Source organism: Trichosurus vulpecula, chromosome 4 (assembly GCF_011100635.1).
Source record: "Trichosurus vulpecula isolate mTriVul1 chromosome 4, mTriVul1.pri, whole genome shotgun sequence".
Classification (NCBI taxonomy): domain Eukaryota; kingdom Metazoa; phylum Chordata; class Mammalia; order Diprotodontia; family Phalangeridae; genus Trichosurus; species Trichosurus vulpecula.
In genome coordinates this window covers 238,726,405-238,739,102 of record NC_050576.1, presented here as the reverse complement: position 1 = coordinate 238,739,102, position 12,698 = coordinate 238,726,405, and the positions used below count along the sequence as shown (strand labels likewise).

Genomic DNA, 12,698 nt, shown 5'->3' with positions numbered 1-12,698 from the left:
GAGCAATTAATGTGCTAAAATTCTTAAAAAACAGTTTGTTTGCTTAAGTAAGTTAAATATGCCTCCTGAAAATGTGTTTATACTAAGTATTAATTGGCTTGCCAACTCTTTCTTCATGGATAGTGAAGAGATAAACTTCAGCCCAGCCCCAGTGGGATGATTATAATTACAAATTAATCCAGTCTAAATGAAAGGTTTGGCTGTATATGGATCCTTTTTCAATCAATAAAGCATTGGGATTTTGCCTCCAGGCCTATAGCACATTAGCACCATCGCCATCTACAGGTATAAGAAAAGACCAAAAATGGATAATTGTAAAAACTGCTAAGACATTATTCTTCTTAGCTGCTCTAGAAAGATCCCTGTTACCAAACGTATGCACCAGCTATCACAGATCACTGAACATGAACATCTAACATGGCTATGCATCTTAAAAAATAATGATGATGACAATAACAATAAAGTATTTTATAGACCTTGCAGTTAGCAACGTATTTAATGCATACATCCATATTATGCATGTAGATGTGTGTATATGACATATATAAATACGTATGTGCATATGATATTTAGATACAGATTTTAAGCAGATATACATGGAACTAAATTCTAAAAGTTATAGTGGTGAAATCTCTATATTGCCTTAATTCCCTGTAAAGAAATAGCAAAGTAGCACCATCATTGTTTAACACTATCGCTAGCCTCGTCATAACATTAGTTCAACAGCTGTTAGGACACAGCATCTTAGTTCACATAGTACTCTGTTCTAGACCTCGCCCTCTAATACACTTGCAGTGTTCTGCAATGTAGCTGTCTATGTCTGTGTTTTATAGCTAGTCAACAGCATTCCAAAAAACATTTATTAAGGGCTTACTAAAGGCCAGGCATTATGATAAACACTGAAGAGACGAAGAAAAGCAAAAACAGGATTCTTGTCTTTAAGGAGCTTATATTTTTTGGGGGAGACATGAAAAACCAATTGTTCCTACAAACTATATACCGTGTCAATGGAAGGTAATCCCAGAGGAAAACCACAACCTAATGCAAAAGGCCAAATTTCAATTGCTTTGAAGGAATCAAAGGTAGCTAGGAAGTGTGGGTGAGGAGGGAGAATGTTTAAAACATGGGGTACAGACAGAGAAAAAGCAGAGAGCTGGGAGATGAAGTGTAGTACGTAAGAAACAGCAAAGAAGCCACTGTGGCAGGATCAGAAAATATACTAAGAGGAGTAAAGTATAAGCAGAGGTGAAAGGAAGCAAGGAGCCACACTGGGAACAGCTTTGAAGACTAAACAAAGGAGTTTAGAGTTGGTTCCACAAGTAGTGGAGAGCCACGGAAGTTTATTGAATAGAGGAGCAACATGGCCACATCTGCACTTTCAGAAAATCGTTTATGCTGAGTGGAAGATGGAATGGGGTGGGGAGACACTTGAGGAAGGGTGACCACAAAGGCTATTACAATAGTTCAGAAATGAGGCAATCAGACCCTTCATGGGGAGAGTTATTTTGTGAGTGGAAAGAGGGGGGAATATTAAGAGATCTGAACATTGAAATGACCAAACTTGCCAGCAGATTGGATCTGTGTCATGAATGCCAGCAAAGAGTCAAATATCAGGCCTAGGTTGTGAGTCTGAATGCCTAGAAGGAGATCTGTGTACTTGACAGTAATAGGGGAGTTCAGAAAAGGGGTAAAATTGGGGCAAAGGTAATGAGTTCTACTGGACATGTTGAGTTCAAGGATATTCACTTTGAGAAGTCCAAGAAACAGTTGGCAATACAGGAGTGGAGTTCAAGACTGAGCCCTAAAATCCCCATTAGGTTTCTGGTGGTTATTGTTTGGTGTTCTTTGTCATTTGTTTCTCAATGGTTTTCAAAGTGTTTTCCTCACAACTGCCTCAGTATATATACAATGCAAATATTAATTTGCTCATTTTAAAGATGGTTATGCTGGAGGCTTTCAGAGTTTAAATGACTTGTCTAAGGTCACATAGCTATTGACTAACTTACACAAGTATCTCACCCAGACTTATGACTCAAAGGTATCCTAAGCTTCTAAAAGCCAAAGTCTTGCCTTATCTAAGCTTTGTACCTCACTCCTGTGCTTAGTACAATGCTCTGTAGATAGTGCTTAAGAAATTGGCATTGTCTATTTACTTGGTCCACTTTTTTTGTTAATGAAAATAAGCATTATTACATCAAGTAACAAATACATGCAAAGATGCACATAACAGTTTTAGTCATTTATCCAGATTTTTTTATAATCATTATATGGCAAACTCAAGAACTGAGATCTACAGTCTTCATCTGAAAAGTAAGTAACTGGGTTCTTTGTTTTTAGTAGGCTGATCAGTCCTCTGTATTTATAACTCATGCATTTTAAATTGATTTCAAAGCACGATCATGAAAAATGCTTATACAACAAAAACAAACAAACACACAAACTGTCATGTGGCTCTAACTGGAAGATACCCAATTGCCAGTTGGCACTGACTCATGAAAAAAAACCTTAAGAGTTATTGGAGATTCTGGAAAAGGTGCAAAAGAATGACAATTTGGGTGGTTGTTAGTGTACTCAAAGGAAGAAAAAGATGGCGCAGGTTAGCAGGACATTAAACTATAGTTGGCAGCAACATAAGCAGAACTTTCTAAATGCAATTGCTGGACTCAATGCTTTCAAAAAAAAAAGTGACTAGGTTGTTCCTAACTACTTATAATGCAAATCTTAACTACAAAATTGCCTTTTCTTCTATTCTTACAGACTGTGGTGAGGATGAGAGGAAGAAAAGGGAAAAGAACCCAAACTTTTAGACCATTCAAAATAAGGGACACATATGAATGTTTTGAATGTCACCAGAGGAATAAGTGTTATTCTTTTTCTTTACAAAGAAATTGAAAACTCTGGAAGTGAAATGGGAGGCTAGGATCTTGCATTTTGTTCAGTCTCTGCCAGGCATTCCCAGACTAATCCTCAACCACGAATGGTGCCTCACTTTAGCCTCTATGTACTGCTTTTGCTCCCTGAATATGTGAGTCTGATCTCTTTGCCTAGCTTTTTGATGACAGTAAGGAGTTCTGCATATTTGATTTGGGATACCTGGTTGCTCTCTGTGCCCTGGGTGTAGGAGAGAGATGGAGGTCCCAAATCATTGATCAACTGCCAGTACTGGGTGGAGGCCGCCATGCTGATGGAAGGAGAGTGGAGTCTCCCAGCCAGGTTCAGGGATGTGCCCATCTCATGGGCATTCAACTTGAGCTTGTAAGCCGTGCCGAGCAGCTCCTGGAGACCACAGGTCCCACCATGCAGTGGAGAGACTTGGTGCCCTGGCTCCATAGACCATGTTTTATTTTGGTCCATTTCTAATGGATCATTTTATTATTTCACATTGTTGGGGTTGTTTTAGTTGAACTATCAAACATGTTCCTTGGTTTTTACTTGCATTTCCAAGGAAGCATGAATGAAAGGTCACATCTCTATCCAGCTTGACAAACTTCCATCTCAATGCACTGCTCTGCTAACCACCCTCCTTCAGTTACAAGATAGCAGTGATATCAAAAAATGACTGCTCGGAGAATGAGCAGAAAGAAGATATATTAAAGACTATGATAACTTTGAGGAGTCACCACAGAGACAATTTCTGAGCCTAGCTGAAGTCATGGAACTACACTATCAGTCAAAGAGCACTGGCAAAAATGAACTTAATGCTGAATTATGTGATGTCAATAGCATACTCTTTAGTACTCTTAGGCAAAGAATCTCAGTCCATTCTATTGGGGTCCAAGGTGAGGTTTAAGGTGATGGTAGCCAGACACCACTGAGCTCAAAATTTAAAAAAAAAGAATGTTTTCAGTCTGGACCCATAGTCAGCAATATACATCCTTTGGGTCAGATCCGACCTGGGACTTATATTACCAAGAGCTAAGAATCATTTAAAATAATTTAATAAAATTTTGCTGTATTAAAAAAATAGCTCATCAGAGTACACAATACAGTAGACCAGATTTGTCTATTAGCACAATAGTTTGCCAACCCTTGTCTAGATTAGTGATTTGAAATTGATAGGCCAGGTCCTTTCACAAAGAATGAGAAAATATATGTGATGATTAAAATAACTAATGAATATTCATGATTGCATCCTATGACTAAAAATTATATAAATCCCTGGTTTTAGTATTATATGAACTTTTGTGATTGGTATATTCAAAGTTACTTGTGTTCTGCTTACCTTAAGACTTCTGCATTTTCAGGAGGACCCCTTTTCATTCATCTACTTCAGTATTAAGCCACAAAATCTCTAATGTTACAGGCTATCCACACCTAGTCTTATACCTGATTCTAGCTTGTTACCTAGGTTGTATTAAATGTGTCTCTATTTACCTGAACCAGAGCAAAATGAGGGAACCGGGAGGACAACGAGGCAGAGGAAATGTGGCCTGTAGTGATCTTGTATAAATGAGTATGCCCAATAAGTAACATAGTATATTTAGTGTAAAGCTTTGTCTTTATCTCTGCACCTGGAAACTCCAAATCTGATTAATTCAATGAATTTATATGACAGCAGATTCCTAAGTAGCTCTCTACAAGAAAGACGAGTGATGCAAGCAGAAGCCACCAAAGAGGAAGAGAAAATTATTCAAGTTCAAATGTTATAGCATATTGAGCTCTGGAAAGCATAATCAGGAATGTAACAGGGACATATGGGAGGGAACACTTTGAGCTGGAACCTGCAGAGAGACATAAGAGCTAATAATAATAGTAACAAGAATTACAATTGCTACTGATACCTATCAGAGAACAGAATGAAGAGAAACACATATCTGGTATCAGCCTTTTCATTGTGACTCATGAGCATGAATAGCAGACATATCATCATCTTCATCATCACCATCATCATTTTAATTTAAACACCTAATACATAATTAGGAAGGATTACCAAGGGGATATCGTGATCTGAAATGTCTCCACAGATTTTGGAGAAGGAGCACCATGTCCAAGTATGCAAATGACAATATGTTAGTATGTCAAGGATCCATGATTTAGTCAGTATCGGGACCCCCCTCCATCAACACAGATGGCAACTCCTCTATGCCTCATTAAACACTTTTTGTGAGCTGTGGTGGCCAAAAAAATTCATCATCCTTTGGCCAGTGTGATGATGAGTTGTTCCTTATTTAGCTAAGCTGGTTCTCAATGTCGGCCATGGTTTGGAGCCTGGCCAGCTTGGGAAGAGTTGCAGTGAGTGAGCACGGCCTTTGACAGCCCAAGACTGCCTCTTTTTTCATGGTGAAGCCCAAGAGAATCTCTTTGTGATTAACTCATTAATGTGATCTGAATTCACCCTAGAGCCAAATGTGACTTTTAAACAAATATTCATTTAATGAAAGTCACTGTTATTGTAAACATGACTTGATTTTAAACTTACTCTTGCTATGGAAAGATCAACTTCATAAACATGTGGCACATATTTTTTGAGTGAGCATGGATATATTGATTAGTGGAAGAGGTGAGTGTATTTCACACATGCGGATGTGATTTCATCAGTAAAGTAAATTCCCAGGGTACAATTAACTCTACCAATTCAGGTCAAAACCTGCTCTCCAACTAATTCTTGTCTTAGGAAGACCACAGGGCACTGAGAGGTTATTGCTTCTATTCTCCTTTAGAGTTTTTCATGGCCATAGTTGTTAATAGAAGTTAAATAGATTTCTAAAAGAAGGCCAGATCCTTGTACTATTGAAATGGAAGAAACCTAGTTGCTTTTCAGCATAGTGATCTGGATAAAGTGTTTGATCTGCAATATTCAGACCTATGTAGAAGCATCGTTACCTCAGACACCTACTGGTTTTATGTATGGACAACTAATTTAAGCTATTTTCACTATAATTACCACATCAGTAAAATGAGGGGAGGACATTTATAGTACCTACCTCGTAGGGTTGTTTTGAGGATCAAAAGGCAATGAATATATATACTAAGTAAATTTTAAAGCATCATAAAAATGCCAGCTTATTATTATTATTATTACAGTCATTATCTAAGTACTATTCTTATCCTGTAGTTTACTTTGATATATTCTAAAATATAATTCATTCTAAATTTGAAATGTTGCCATATTAGTACTTTTATTAGACACCTAGCTTATATAGAAAGTAATGCGGAGCTTGGCAAGATAAAAATAGATAGTAGTGTCTACCCTTGGAAAATTTCAGTAGGATTAGCAAGACCACTCAGGTTCTTTCACTTCTAAGATAAAGGTGTACATTCATATAGGAAGCATTCAATAATAAGCAATATTCTCCATTTTCTCCTGTACTTTCATTTTTCCTTGAATTTCATTTGTCACTCATTCTTGATTTTTCATGATGTAGTTGAAAGTGCTGAGATAGCCAGGAGTAAAACAAAATAAATGGACTGACAAAGTGATAGGGAGGAAGAAAGAAGAAACAGAAAGACAGAAAAAGAGACACAGAGAGAAGGTACAGAGAGAAGAGGAAGGAAGGAAGAGAAAATAGGAATGAGACAGGTAGAGGGAGAGAGAAAGCAGCATGGTACAACACAAAATGCATTTAAAGTCAGAGGGTCTGGGTTTAAATTAAAATTCTACTACTTGTAGCTATGTGACCTAGGCCAAGTCACTTAACCATACTGGATCTCAGTTTCCTAAAAAGTAAAAATAAGGGTTTTGAAATGGATATCTTCTCAGGTGCCTTCTATATTTAAATTTATGACCTTATGATTTGAGGAGTTAAAAATACCATTTGTACAATATGCCTTGCAAGTTGTATTTTCAAAAGCTTATGAAATAGATGAGTTCATCTATTAAAATATATTGCCAAGAAATTAAATATATTTCTATGAAAAAATAGTTATGATGCAAAGAATATAGCCACTCGTTTGTCCTGGATCATATTGATCAGGCTGGATATGAAATGAACTGAGATTCAATAGTCAGGGATGAAGCTCCAGATGTTTTTAACAGTCTGCATCCAGGTATAATGAAGTCAAGTGGCCAAAGCCAGAACAAAGAACAAGATGAGACGTGAGCTTTTTTGGTACTTTTGTGGCCAAATAAATGCTGAAGGAAACTTCCTTTGGTTAGCCTTGATGCTGTGGTTTTGATATATAGTTGTATAGGTAAGTGTTACACACAAGAACACTTTTAAATAATAGATTTGGAGTGGTTAGCCGAAACTATTAAGTAATTATGTCCATAAGAGTAAAAAACAAACAAAAATAATGGGGAAAAGGTCCTTTTTAAAATTATTGTGCAAATTCTACTTCTAGAAAAAGTCAGTCAGTGAACAAACACTTATTGAGCACCTACTGTGTGCTAGGCACTGTGCTAAGCAGAAGATAAAAAGAAAAGCGAAAGGCAATTCCTGATCTTAAGGAGAGAGAAAACATCAAATAACATGGTACAGACAAGCTTTACACAAGATTAATTGGAGATAATCTCAGAGGAAAGAAATCAGCATCGAGGGAGCTTGGCCAAGGCTTCTTCCAGAAACTGGGATTTTAGCTGGGACTTGAAGCCAGGAAGCAGAAAATAAAAGAGAGCATTCTAGGTGTGGGGGACAGCAAGTGAAAATGTATGGAGTGGGAAGATAGATTGTCTTAGGTGAGGAACAGTAAGGAGACCGGTATCATTGGATCATAGTATTTTCCAGTTTACTTGATTTTCTATCAGCTTTTCTGCTTAGCCAATATCATGTGTGAACCCTCCTGGGTGAATTTTCAGTGGGTGTTCCCCACTGCTTCATAACTTTCCTAGTGTTCATTGTCTTCCCCCATTAGATTATAAGCTCCTCATGGGCAGAGTCTGTTTTCTTTTTCTTATTTTTATACTCTGTGCTGAGCATAGTACCTAGCACATAGTTGGTGCTTGATAAGTGTTTATTACTTATTGACTATTATGTGGCAGCTAGGTAGTGCAGTTGATAAAGCACCAAGCCTGAAGTTAGGAAGACCTGAGTTCAGATTCTGACCTCAGACAACACCTACTTTGTGTTACCCTGGGCAAGTCATTTAACTTCTGTTTGCCTCAGTTTCTTCTTATTTAAAATGGGGATAATAACAGTACAATAACTCCCAGGGATATTGTGAGGCTCAAATGAGAAAGTAATTATAAAGCAATTGGCACATAGTAAATGATAAATAAATTTTAGCTATTATTTTTTATTATTGAAAATGCATAAAAAGAAGCTGAAAATATGGAAGGGTGTGAGTGGGGAATGGGGAGAGGTGAATGTACCGAGCAGTGGGCAGTGCCCTGAAAATTGTAAAGTCAGGTGTGTAGCCCGGAGAAGATCGAAGGGTGACCTGGATGCCCTCTTTCAAATGGAGGGCATCTGGGAGGAAGTAGCCAATGAGAGGGAGAAGTCTCAGAGGTGAAGCTTAGTTAAAGTAGGTGATGTCCAGGATGGAGTGAGTTTCCCAGATTCTGGGGAATTATAGAGAAAGTCCTAAAAGAGAGTCAAGAGTATCATAAGTTTAAAATGATTAATACTTCTCTGAAAAAAAAGCCATTACCCACAAGACTCCCATGCCTAATATGAAATAATTTTAAACACTCACAGTCTTTCTATTTCTCCTGGAAATTTCTTTTGAAGACTTTCCAAAGGAGCAACAACATTAAATCATATGTATCATTTAGACACAACTTCCTTCCCCCTCTAAAATATTAATACACTTGAAATATTAAATTTTTTTAAATTGAACTTGTAATATAGCATTTTTAGTGCTTTAAGGTTTATGATGTGCTTTAAAAATGTCTCATTTCTCAATATTTTATATTGATTACTCATTATGAATGATGGGTAGATATAATTACTCTCCTTTTACAGATGAGGAAACTGAGGCAGATAAAGTTAAATGATTTCTCCAGAGGCGCAATACTGGTATTTGTTGTAGAATTCGAACTCAGGTCTTCTTGACTCCAGTTTCAGCACTCAACCAACTGCAATGCTCAGCTGCCTACAAATAGTTTAATATGATTATTTAGGGCAGCATGGTATAGCAGTAAAAACTGGAAGGCAGGAGGGGAGCCAGGTTCAAATCCTACGTGAATTTTGCACATGCGTTGCCATGGAGAAGAAATTTTACATAACTTTTAAATCAAAAAGCAATGGGAGATACCCTACTGGAGTGTTGTGAGGATAAAATGAGATCACCTTTTAAGCTCCATAATTGTTGTCGTTCAGTTATTTTAGTTATGTCCAACTCTCAGTGACTTCATTTGGAGTGTTCTTGGCAAAGATACTGAAGTGGTTTGCCGTTTCCTTCTCCAGCTCATTTTGCAGATGAGGAAACTGAGGAAAAGAGTTATGTGACTTGCCCAGAGTCACAAAACTAGTAAGTGTCTGAGGCGAGATTTGAACCCAGGAAGATGAATCTTCCTGACTCCAGGTCTGGTGTGCTATATACACTGTACCACCTAGCCACACTTAAACTCCATACAAATATCAGGTATTATTATTAAGCCAGGAAGCTTCATATTATGGTGCTTGTATAAGCAGTGATAAGAGCATGTGTTTTAAAGTCAGAAGACCTGGGTTCAAATCCTAGTTCCACTATTTTTTTTAATATGTGACCTTGAGTAAATCATTTCACTACTCTGAGATGCAGTTCCTTATTTAAAAAGATGGGTTGATGACCTCTAAGTTACCTTTCAATTCTAACCCCATGAACCTATATTTCTAAAGATTCTTAATGGATGACATTTCAAACATTCTCTACAATCAACCAATCTTTGGATTTTCAGTTCAAATTCTTAGACTCTTCTCATTGCAACAAATTAGAAAAATGCCTATTAAATCATGGGAAATTATCTAATTCCTCCCTGTAAAAGGGATAAATAGATTTCCAATAGAGACCAAAAAATAGTCATATAACTTAATATTAGTCTTGTATCCCCCAAGGCTAGCCTTTTTGTAAGAAGTACCAACATCCAGAGATGGCTTCTCTCAATGAGAATTTCTACTCCAACTGTGTCATTAATGGAAATACATGAAACCTGACTTATGTAGTACTTCCAGGTACAAAACTAAAGAATGACAGCTTTTATGAAAAGGACAGGCAAGTGTCCCAGCTATGTGAAGTCTGGGAGCTTGCCATAAAATCTTCAGTGACAGAGAGTCTAATCTAATAGCTTTTAATGTTTATGGTAAAATTTTAGTAGATACATTTGCTTTTCATCTCGGCTGCTGAAAATGAGGGGAAAATAGTTTCAATTCTCTATTACCCTTGTTTGCTCTTTTTCATAGCATTGGCACTTGGTGGGGTATTTTTTCTACTAAGCTACCTTTTAATGTCCATTTATATTGTGGTCCTCTTTCAGCTTAAAAGTTTCTATTCTTAAAATAAATAAAAAATAAAAAAATTATATTCTTTTTGTCCTTCCAAGTTTTTTCCTCCTGCACTTAGCTCATTGATATCATCTTTGAATTGTTTCAGAGTACAAACAGCAGACCTTGCTGCCATATACTTTTCTCAAGCAGTTTCTGTGCCATCAACTATCTTTCTTCTGGTCACCATGAACATCCCATTTTTCCACTAAATCTTGTCACTTGAATCTTTTATTATGAGATTATCATTGGGATTATCAATTTTCTTTCATTTATTAAAAAATTACTGCCTTTTTTAAATTTAGAGGTACCAGTATTCACTACGAAATATTTTTATTAATTCTCTTGTCCTCTTCCTATCATGAATCATCAATCACTATTTTTCTCTGTTTTTTCTTACTGTTTTCACACATATCAACCATTATTTTCCTTCAGTCTTCAGAAATATTTTTTCCTATTACTCTAGCATAAAAAAAATGTCCCTTGGCTGACATTTAAAGCCTTTCGCAATGTGACTCCACACTATCTTTCCAGAACGATTACACGTTGGTTTCTCACATATAACCTGTTTTCTAGCCATATTTGCCTACCCAAAAATTTTCATTCATTAGAGTCAACCTCTTGCTTCTTTGTCCCTGCATAGGCTGTGCCCCCATGTCGGTAATTCTTTTCTTTCATTTAAACTTGAAGACATTTTTCTGTCCTCTAAGGCCAGTTCAAATTTTCCTAATCCCTCCAGTGTATGCTTCCCCTTCCCCTTAAAAAAAACTACATCATATTTACTTTTTAAATATTTTGTTTTCACTTATCTATATTATTGGTTCTTTTTAGGAAGATATAAGCTCCATGAGGGCAGCAATCATTTCACCTTTGTCTTTATAATAACAGCACCTGGCACAGTATATAGCATCCAAGATAGGCTGGGTCTTCAGGCTGTGATTACATTAGTATTAGAATTATCCAGGTGAAAAAACTACTTCTACTGATGCACGTTAGCATAAAGTAAAGAAATGATGTTTTTTGAATTCAAACTTTAAAAATTAAATGAAAAAATTGAATTTTCCAGGACATTTTTATTGCTCTCTGAACAATTAATTCCTGTTTCTAACTTCACACCAAAACTCAGCTCTTCTGAAAAGCTTCTCTGAGTTCCTTTAAAGCAGTGGTCGGCTGACAGAAGTAACAAAGATAATGAGTTTACTTGTCTCTTTATTGCAAAAGAAAACCTTGAAATACAGTTTTAAATAGACCCTTTGTCGATCTTCTTGCCAGTTAAGAGTCACAAGTTTGCTGGTCTGGAGGCTACTAATTGCCAGAGATCTTTTGTAACAGTTGCTTTGCATGTGTTCCTGTATCCTAACTCAGAGAAGAGTCTTTTATTTCACTGCCTTACAAACCTGTGAAAAATCTGGTTAGCTAGGTGTTGATACTCCTGCCCCTGCCTATGCAGAAGGAGCACTGTTTTGCTCCTCCATCCTTGCCTTCCCACTATGTAGAAACGCACCTATAGTTACTATTCTGGATTGTTTCTTGCTGAAAGTCATAGCCTCACTACAAAGAATCATAAGATTGTTTTAAGAGTTTTCATTCCAAAGAAACTCAAAAACAAAGTGAAAGAGAATACATGTTGCGGTAGGTTAGGAGTTCAAAATAGCAGATTACAATAAAGGATTTAGGAGAAACAACTCTGGAATAGAGCAGGAAGCAAGTACCACTTAGGAGAAGAAGGACTGATGCTTATTCCTGTTCTAGGCTACCGGTTTCCTCATGGTTTGAGCTGGTTCATTGAAAGAGTGAGAATTTAGAGCCAGAATTGTCCTTAAATATCATCCAATCCAAACCCCTTTTGTTCAGATTGAAACCTTTAAAGCCCAGTCAAGGAAAATGACTTACCTGATGGCCAATACCATTTTAGTGACAGAGCCAGGATTATTCAATCATTCCTGTATTCTTTTGCAGCCCATCTGATTTTGAGGGCCCAGTGCTTTTGCCACTGAAAAGTCAGGTCTCCAGAGATTTGCTGGCTGCATGTCTAGAGATACTCATATAGAGTAATGGCAAAGCTTTCTTTATTAACATGCATTGATCCCTCACTGGTTTGCTTCCCACAAGATTATCAGTAAGTGAAGAAATGATATAAAAAGTTTAGAAAAGAGGAATTTCTAACTATCAACAATATGAAAGCTTGCTCTGAATCACTAGGAGTAAGAAAAATGCAAACTATAATAACTGAAGTTTCACTGCACCCCCAGCAAATTTGGCAATGATGACAAAAGACAGAAAGAGTCACAATTGGAGGGCCTGCAAGAAGACTGGAACACTAATGCACTGTGGGTGGGTCTCTAAATTGACGTGACA

General features: G+C 37.0%; 1 pseudogene; it reads right to left on the bottom strand.

Moving 5' to 3' along the window:
- Positions 1-2,916: 2,916 nt before the first annotated feature.
- LOC118847050 lies at positions 2,917-3,330 on the bottom strand (annotated as a pseudogene).
- Positions 3,331-12,698: the final 9,368 nt, after the last annotated feature.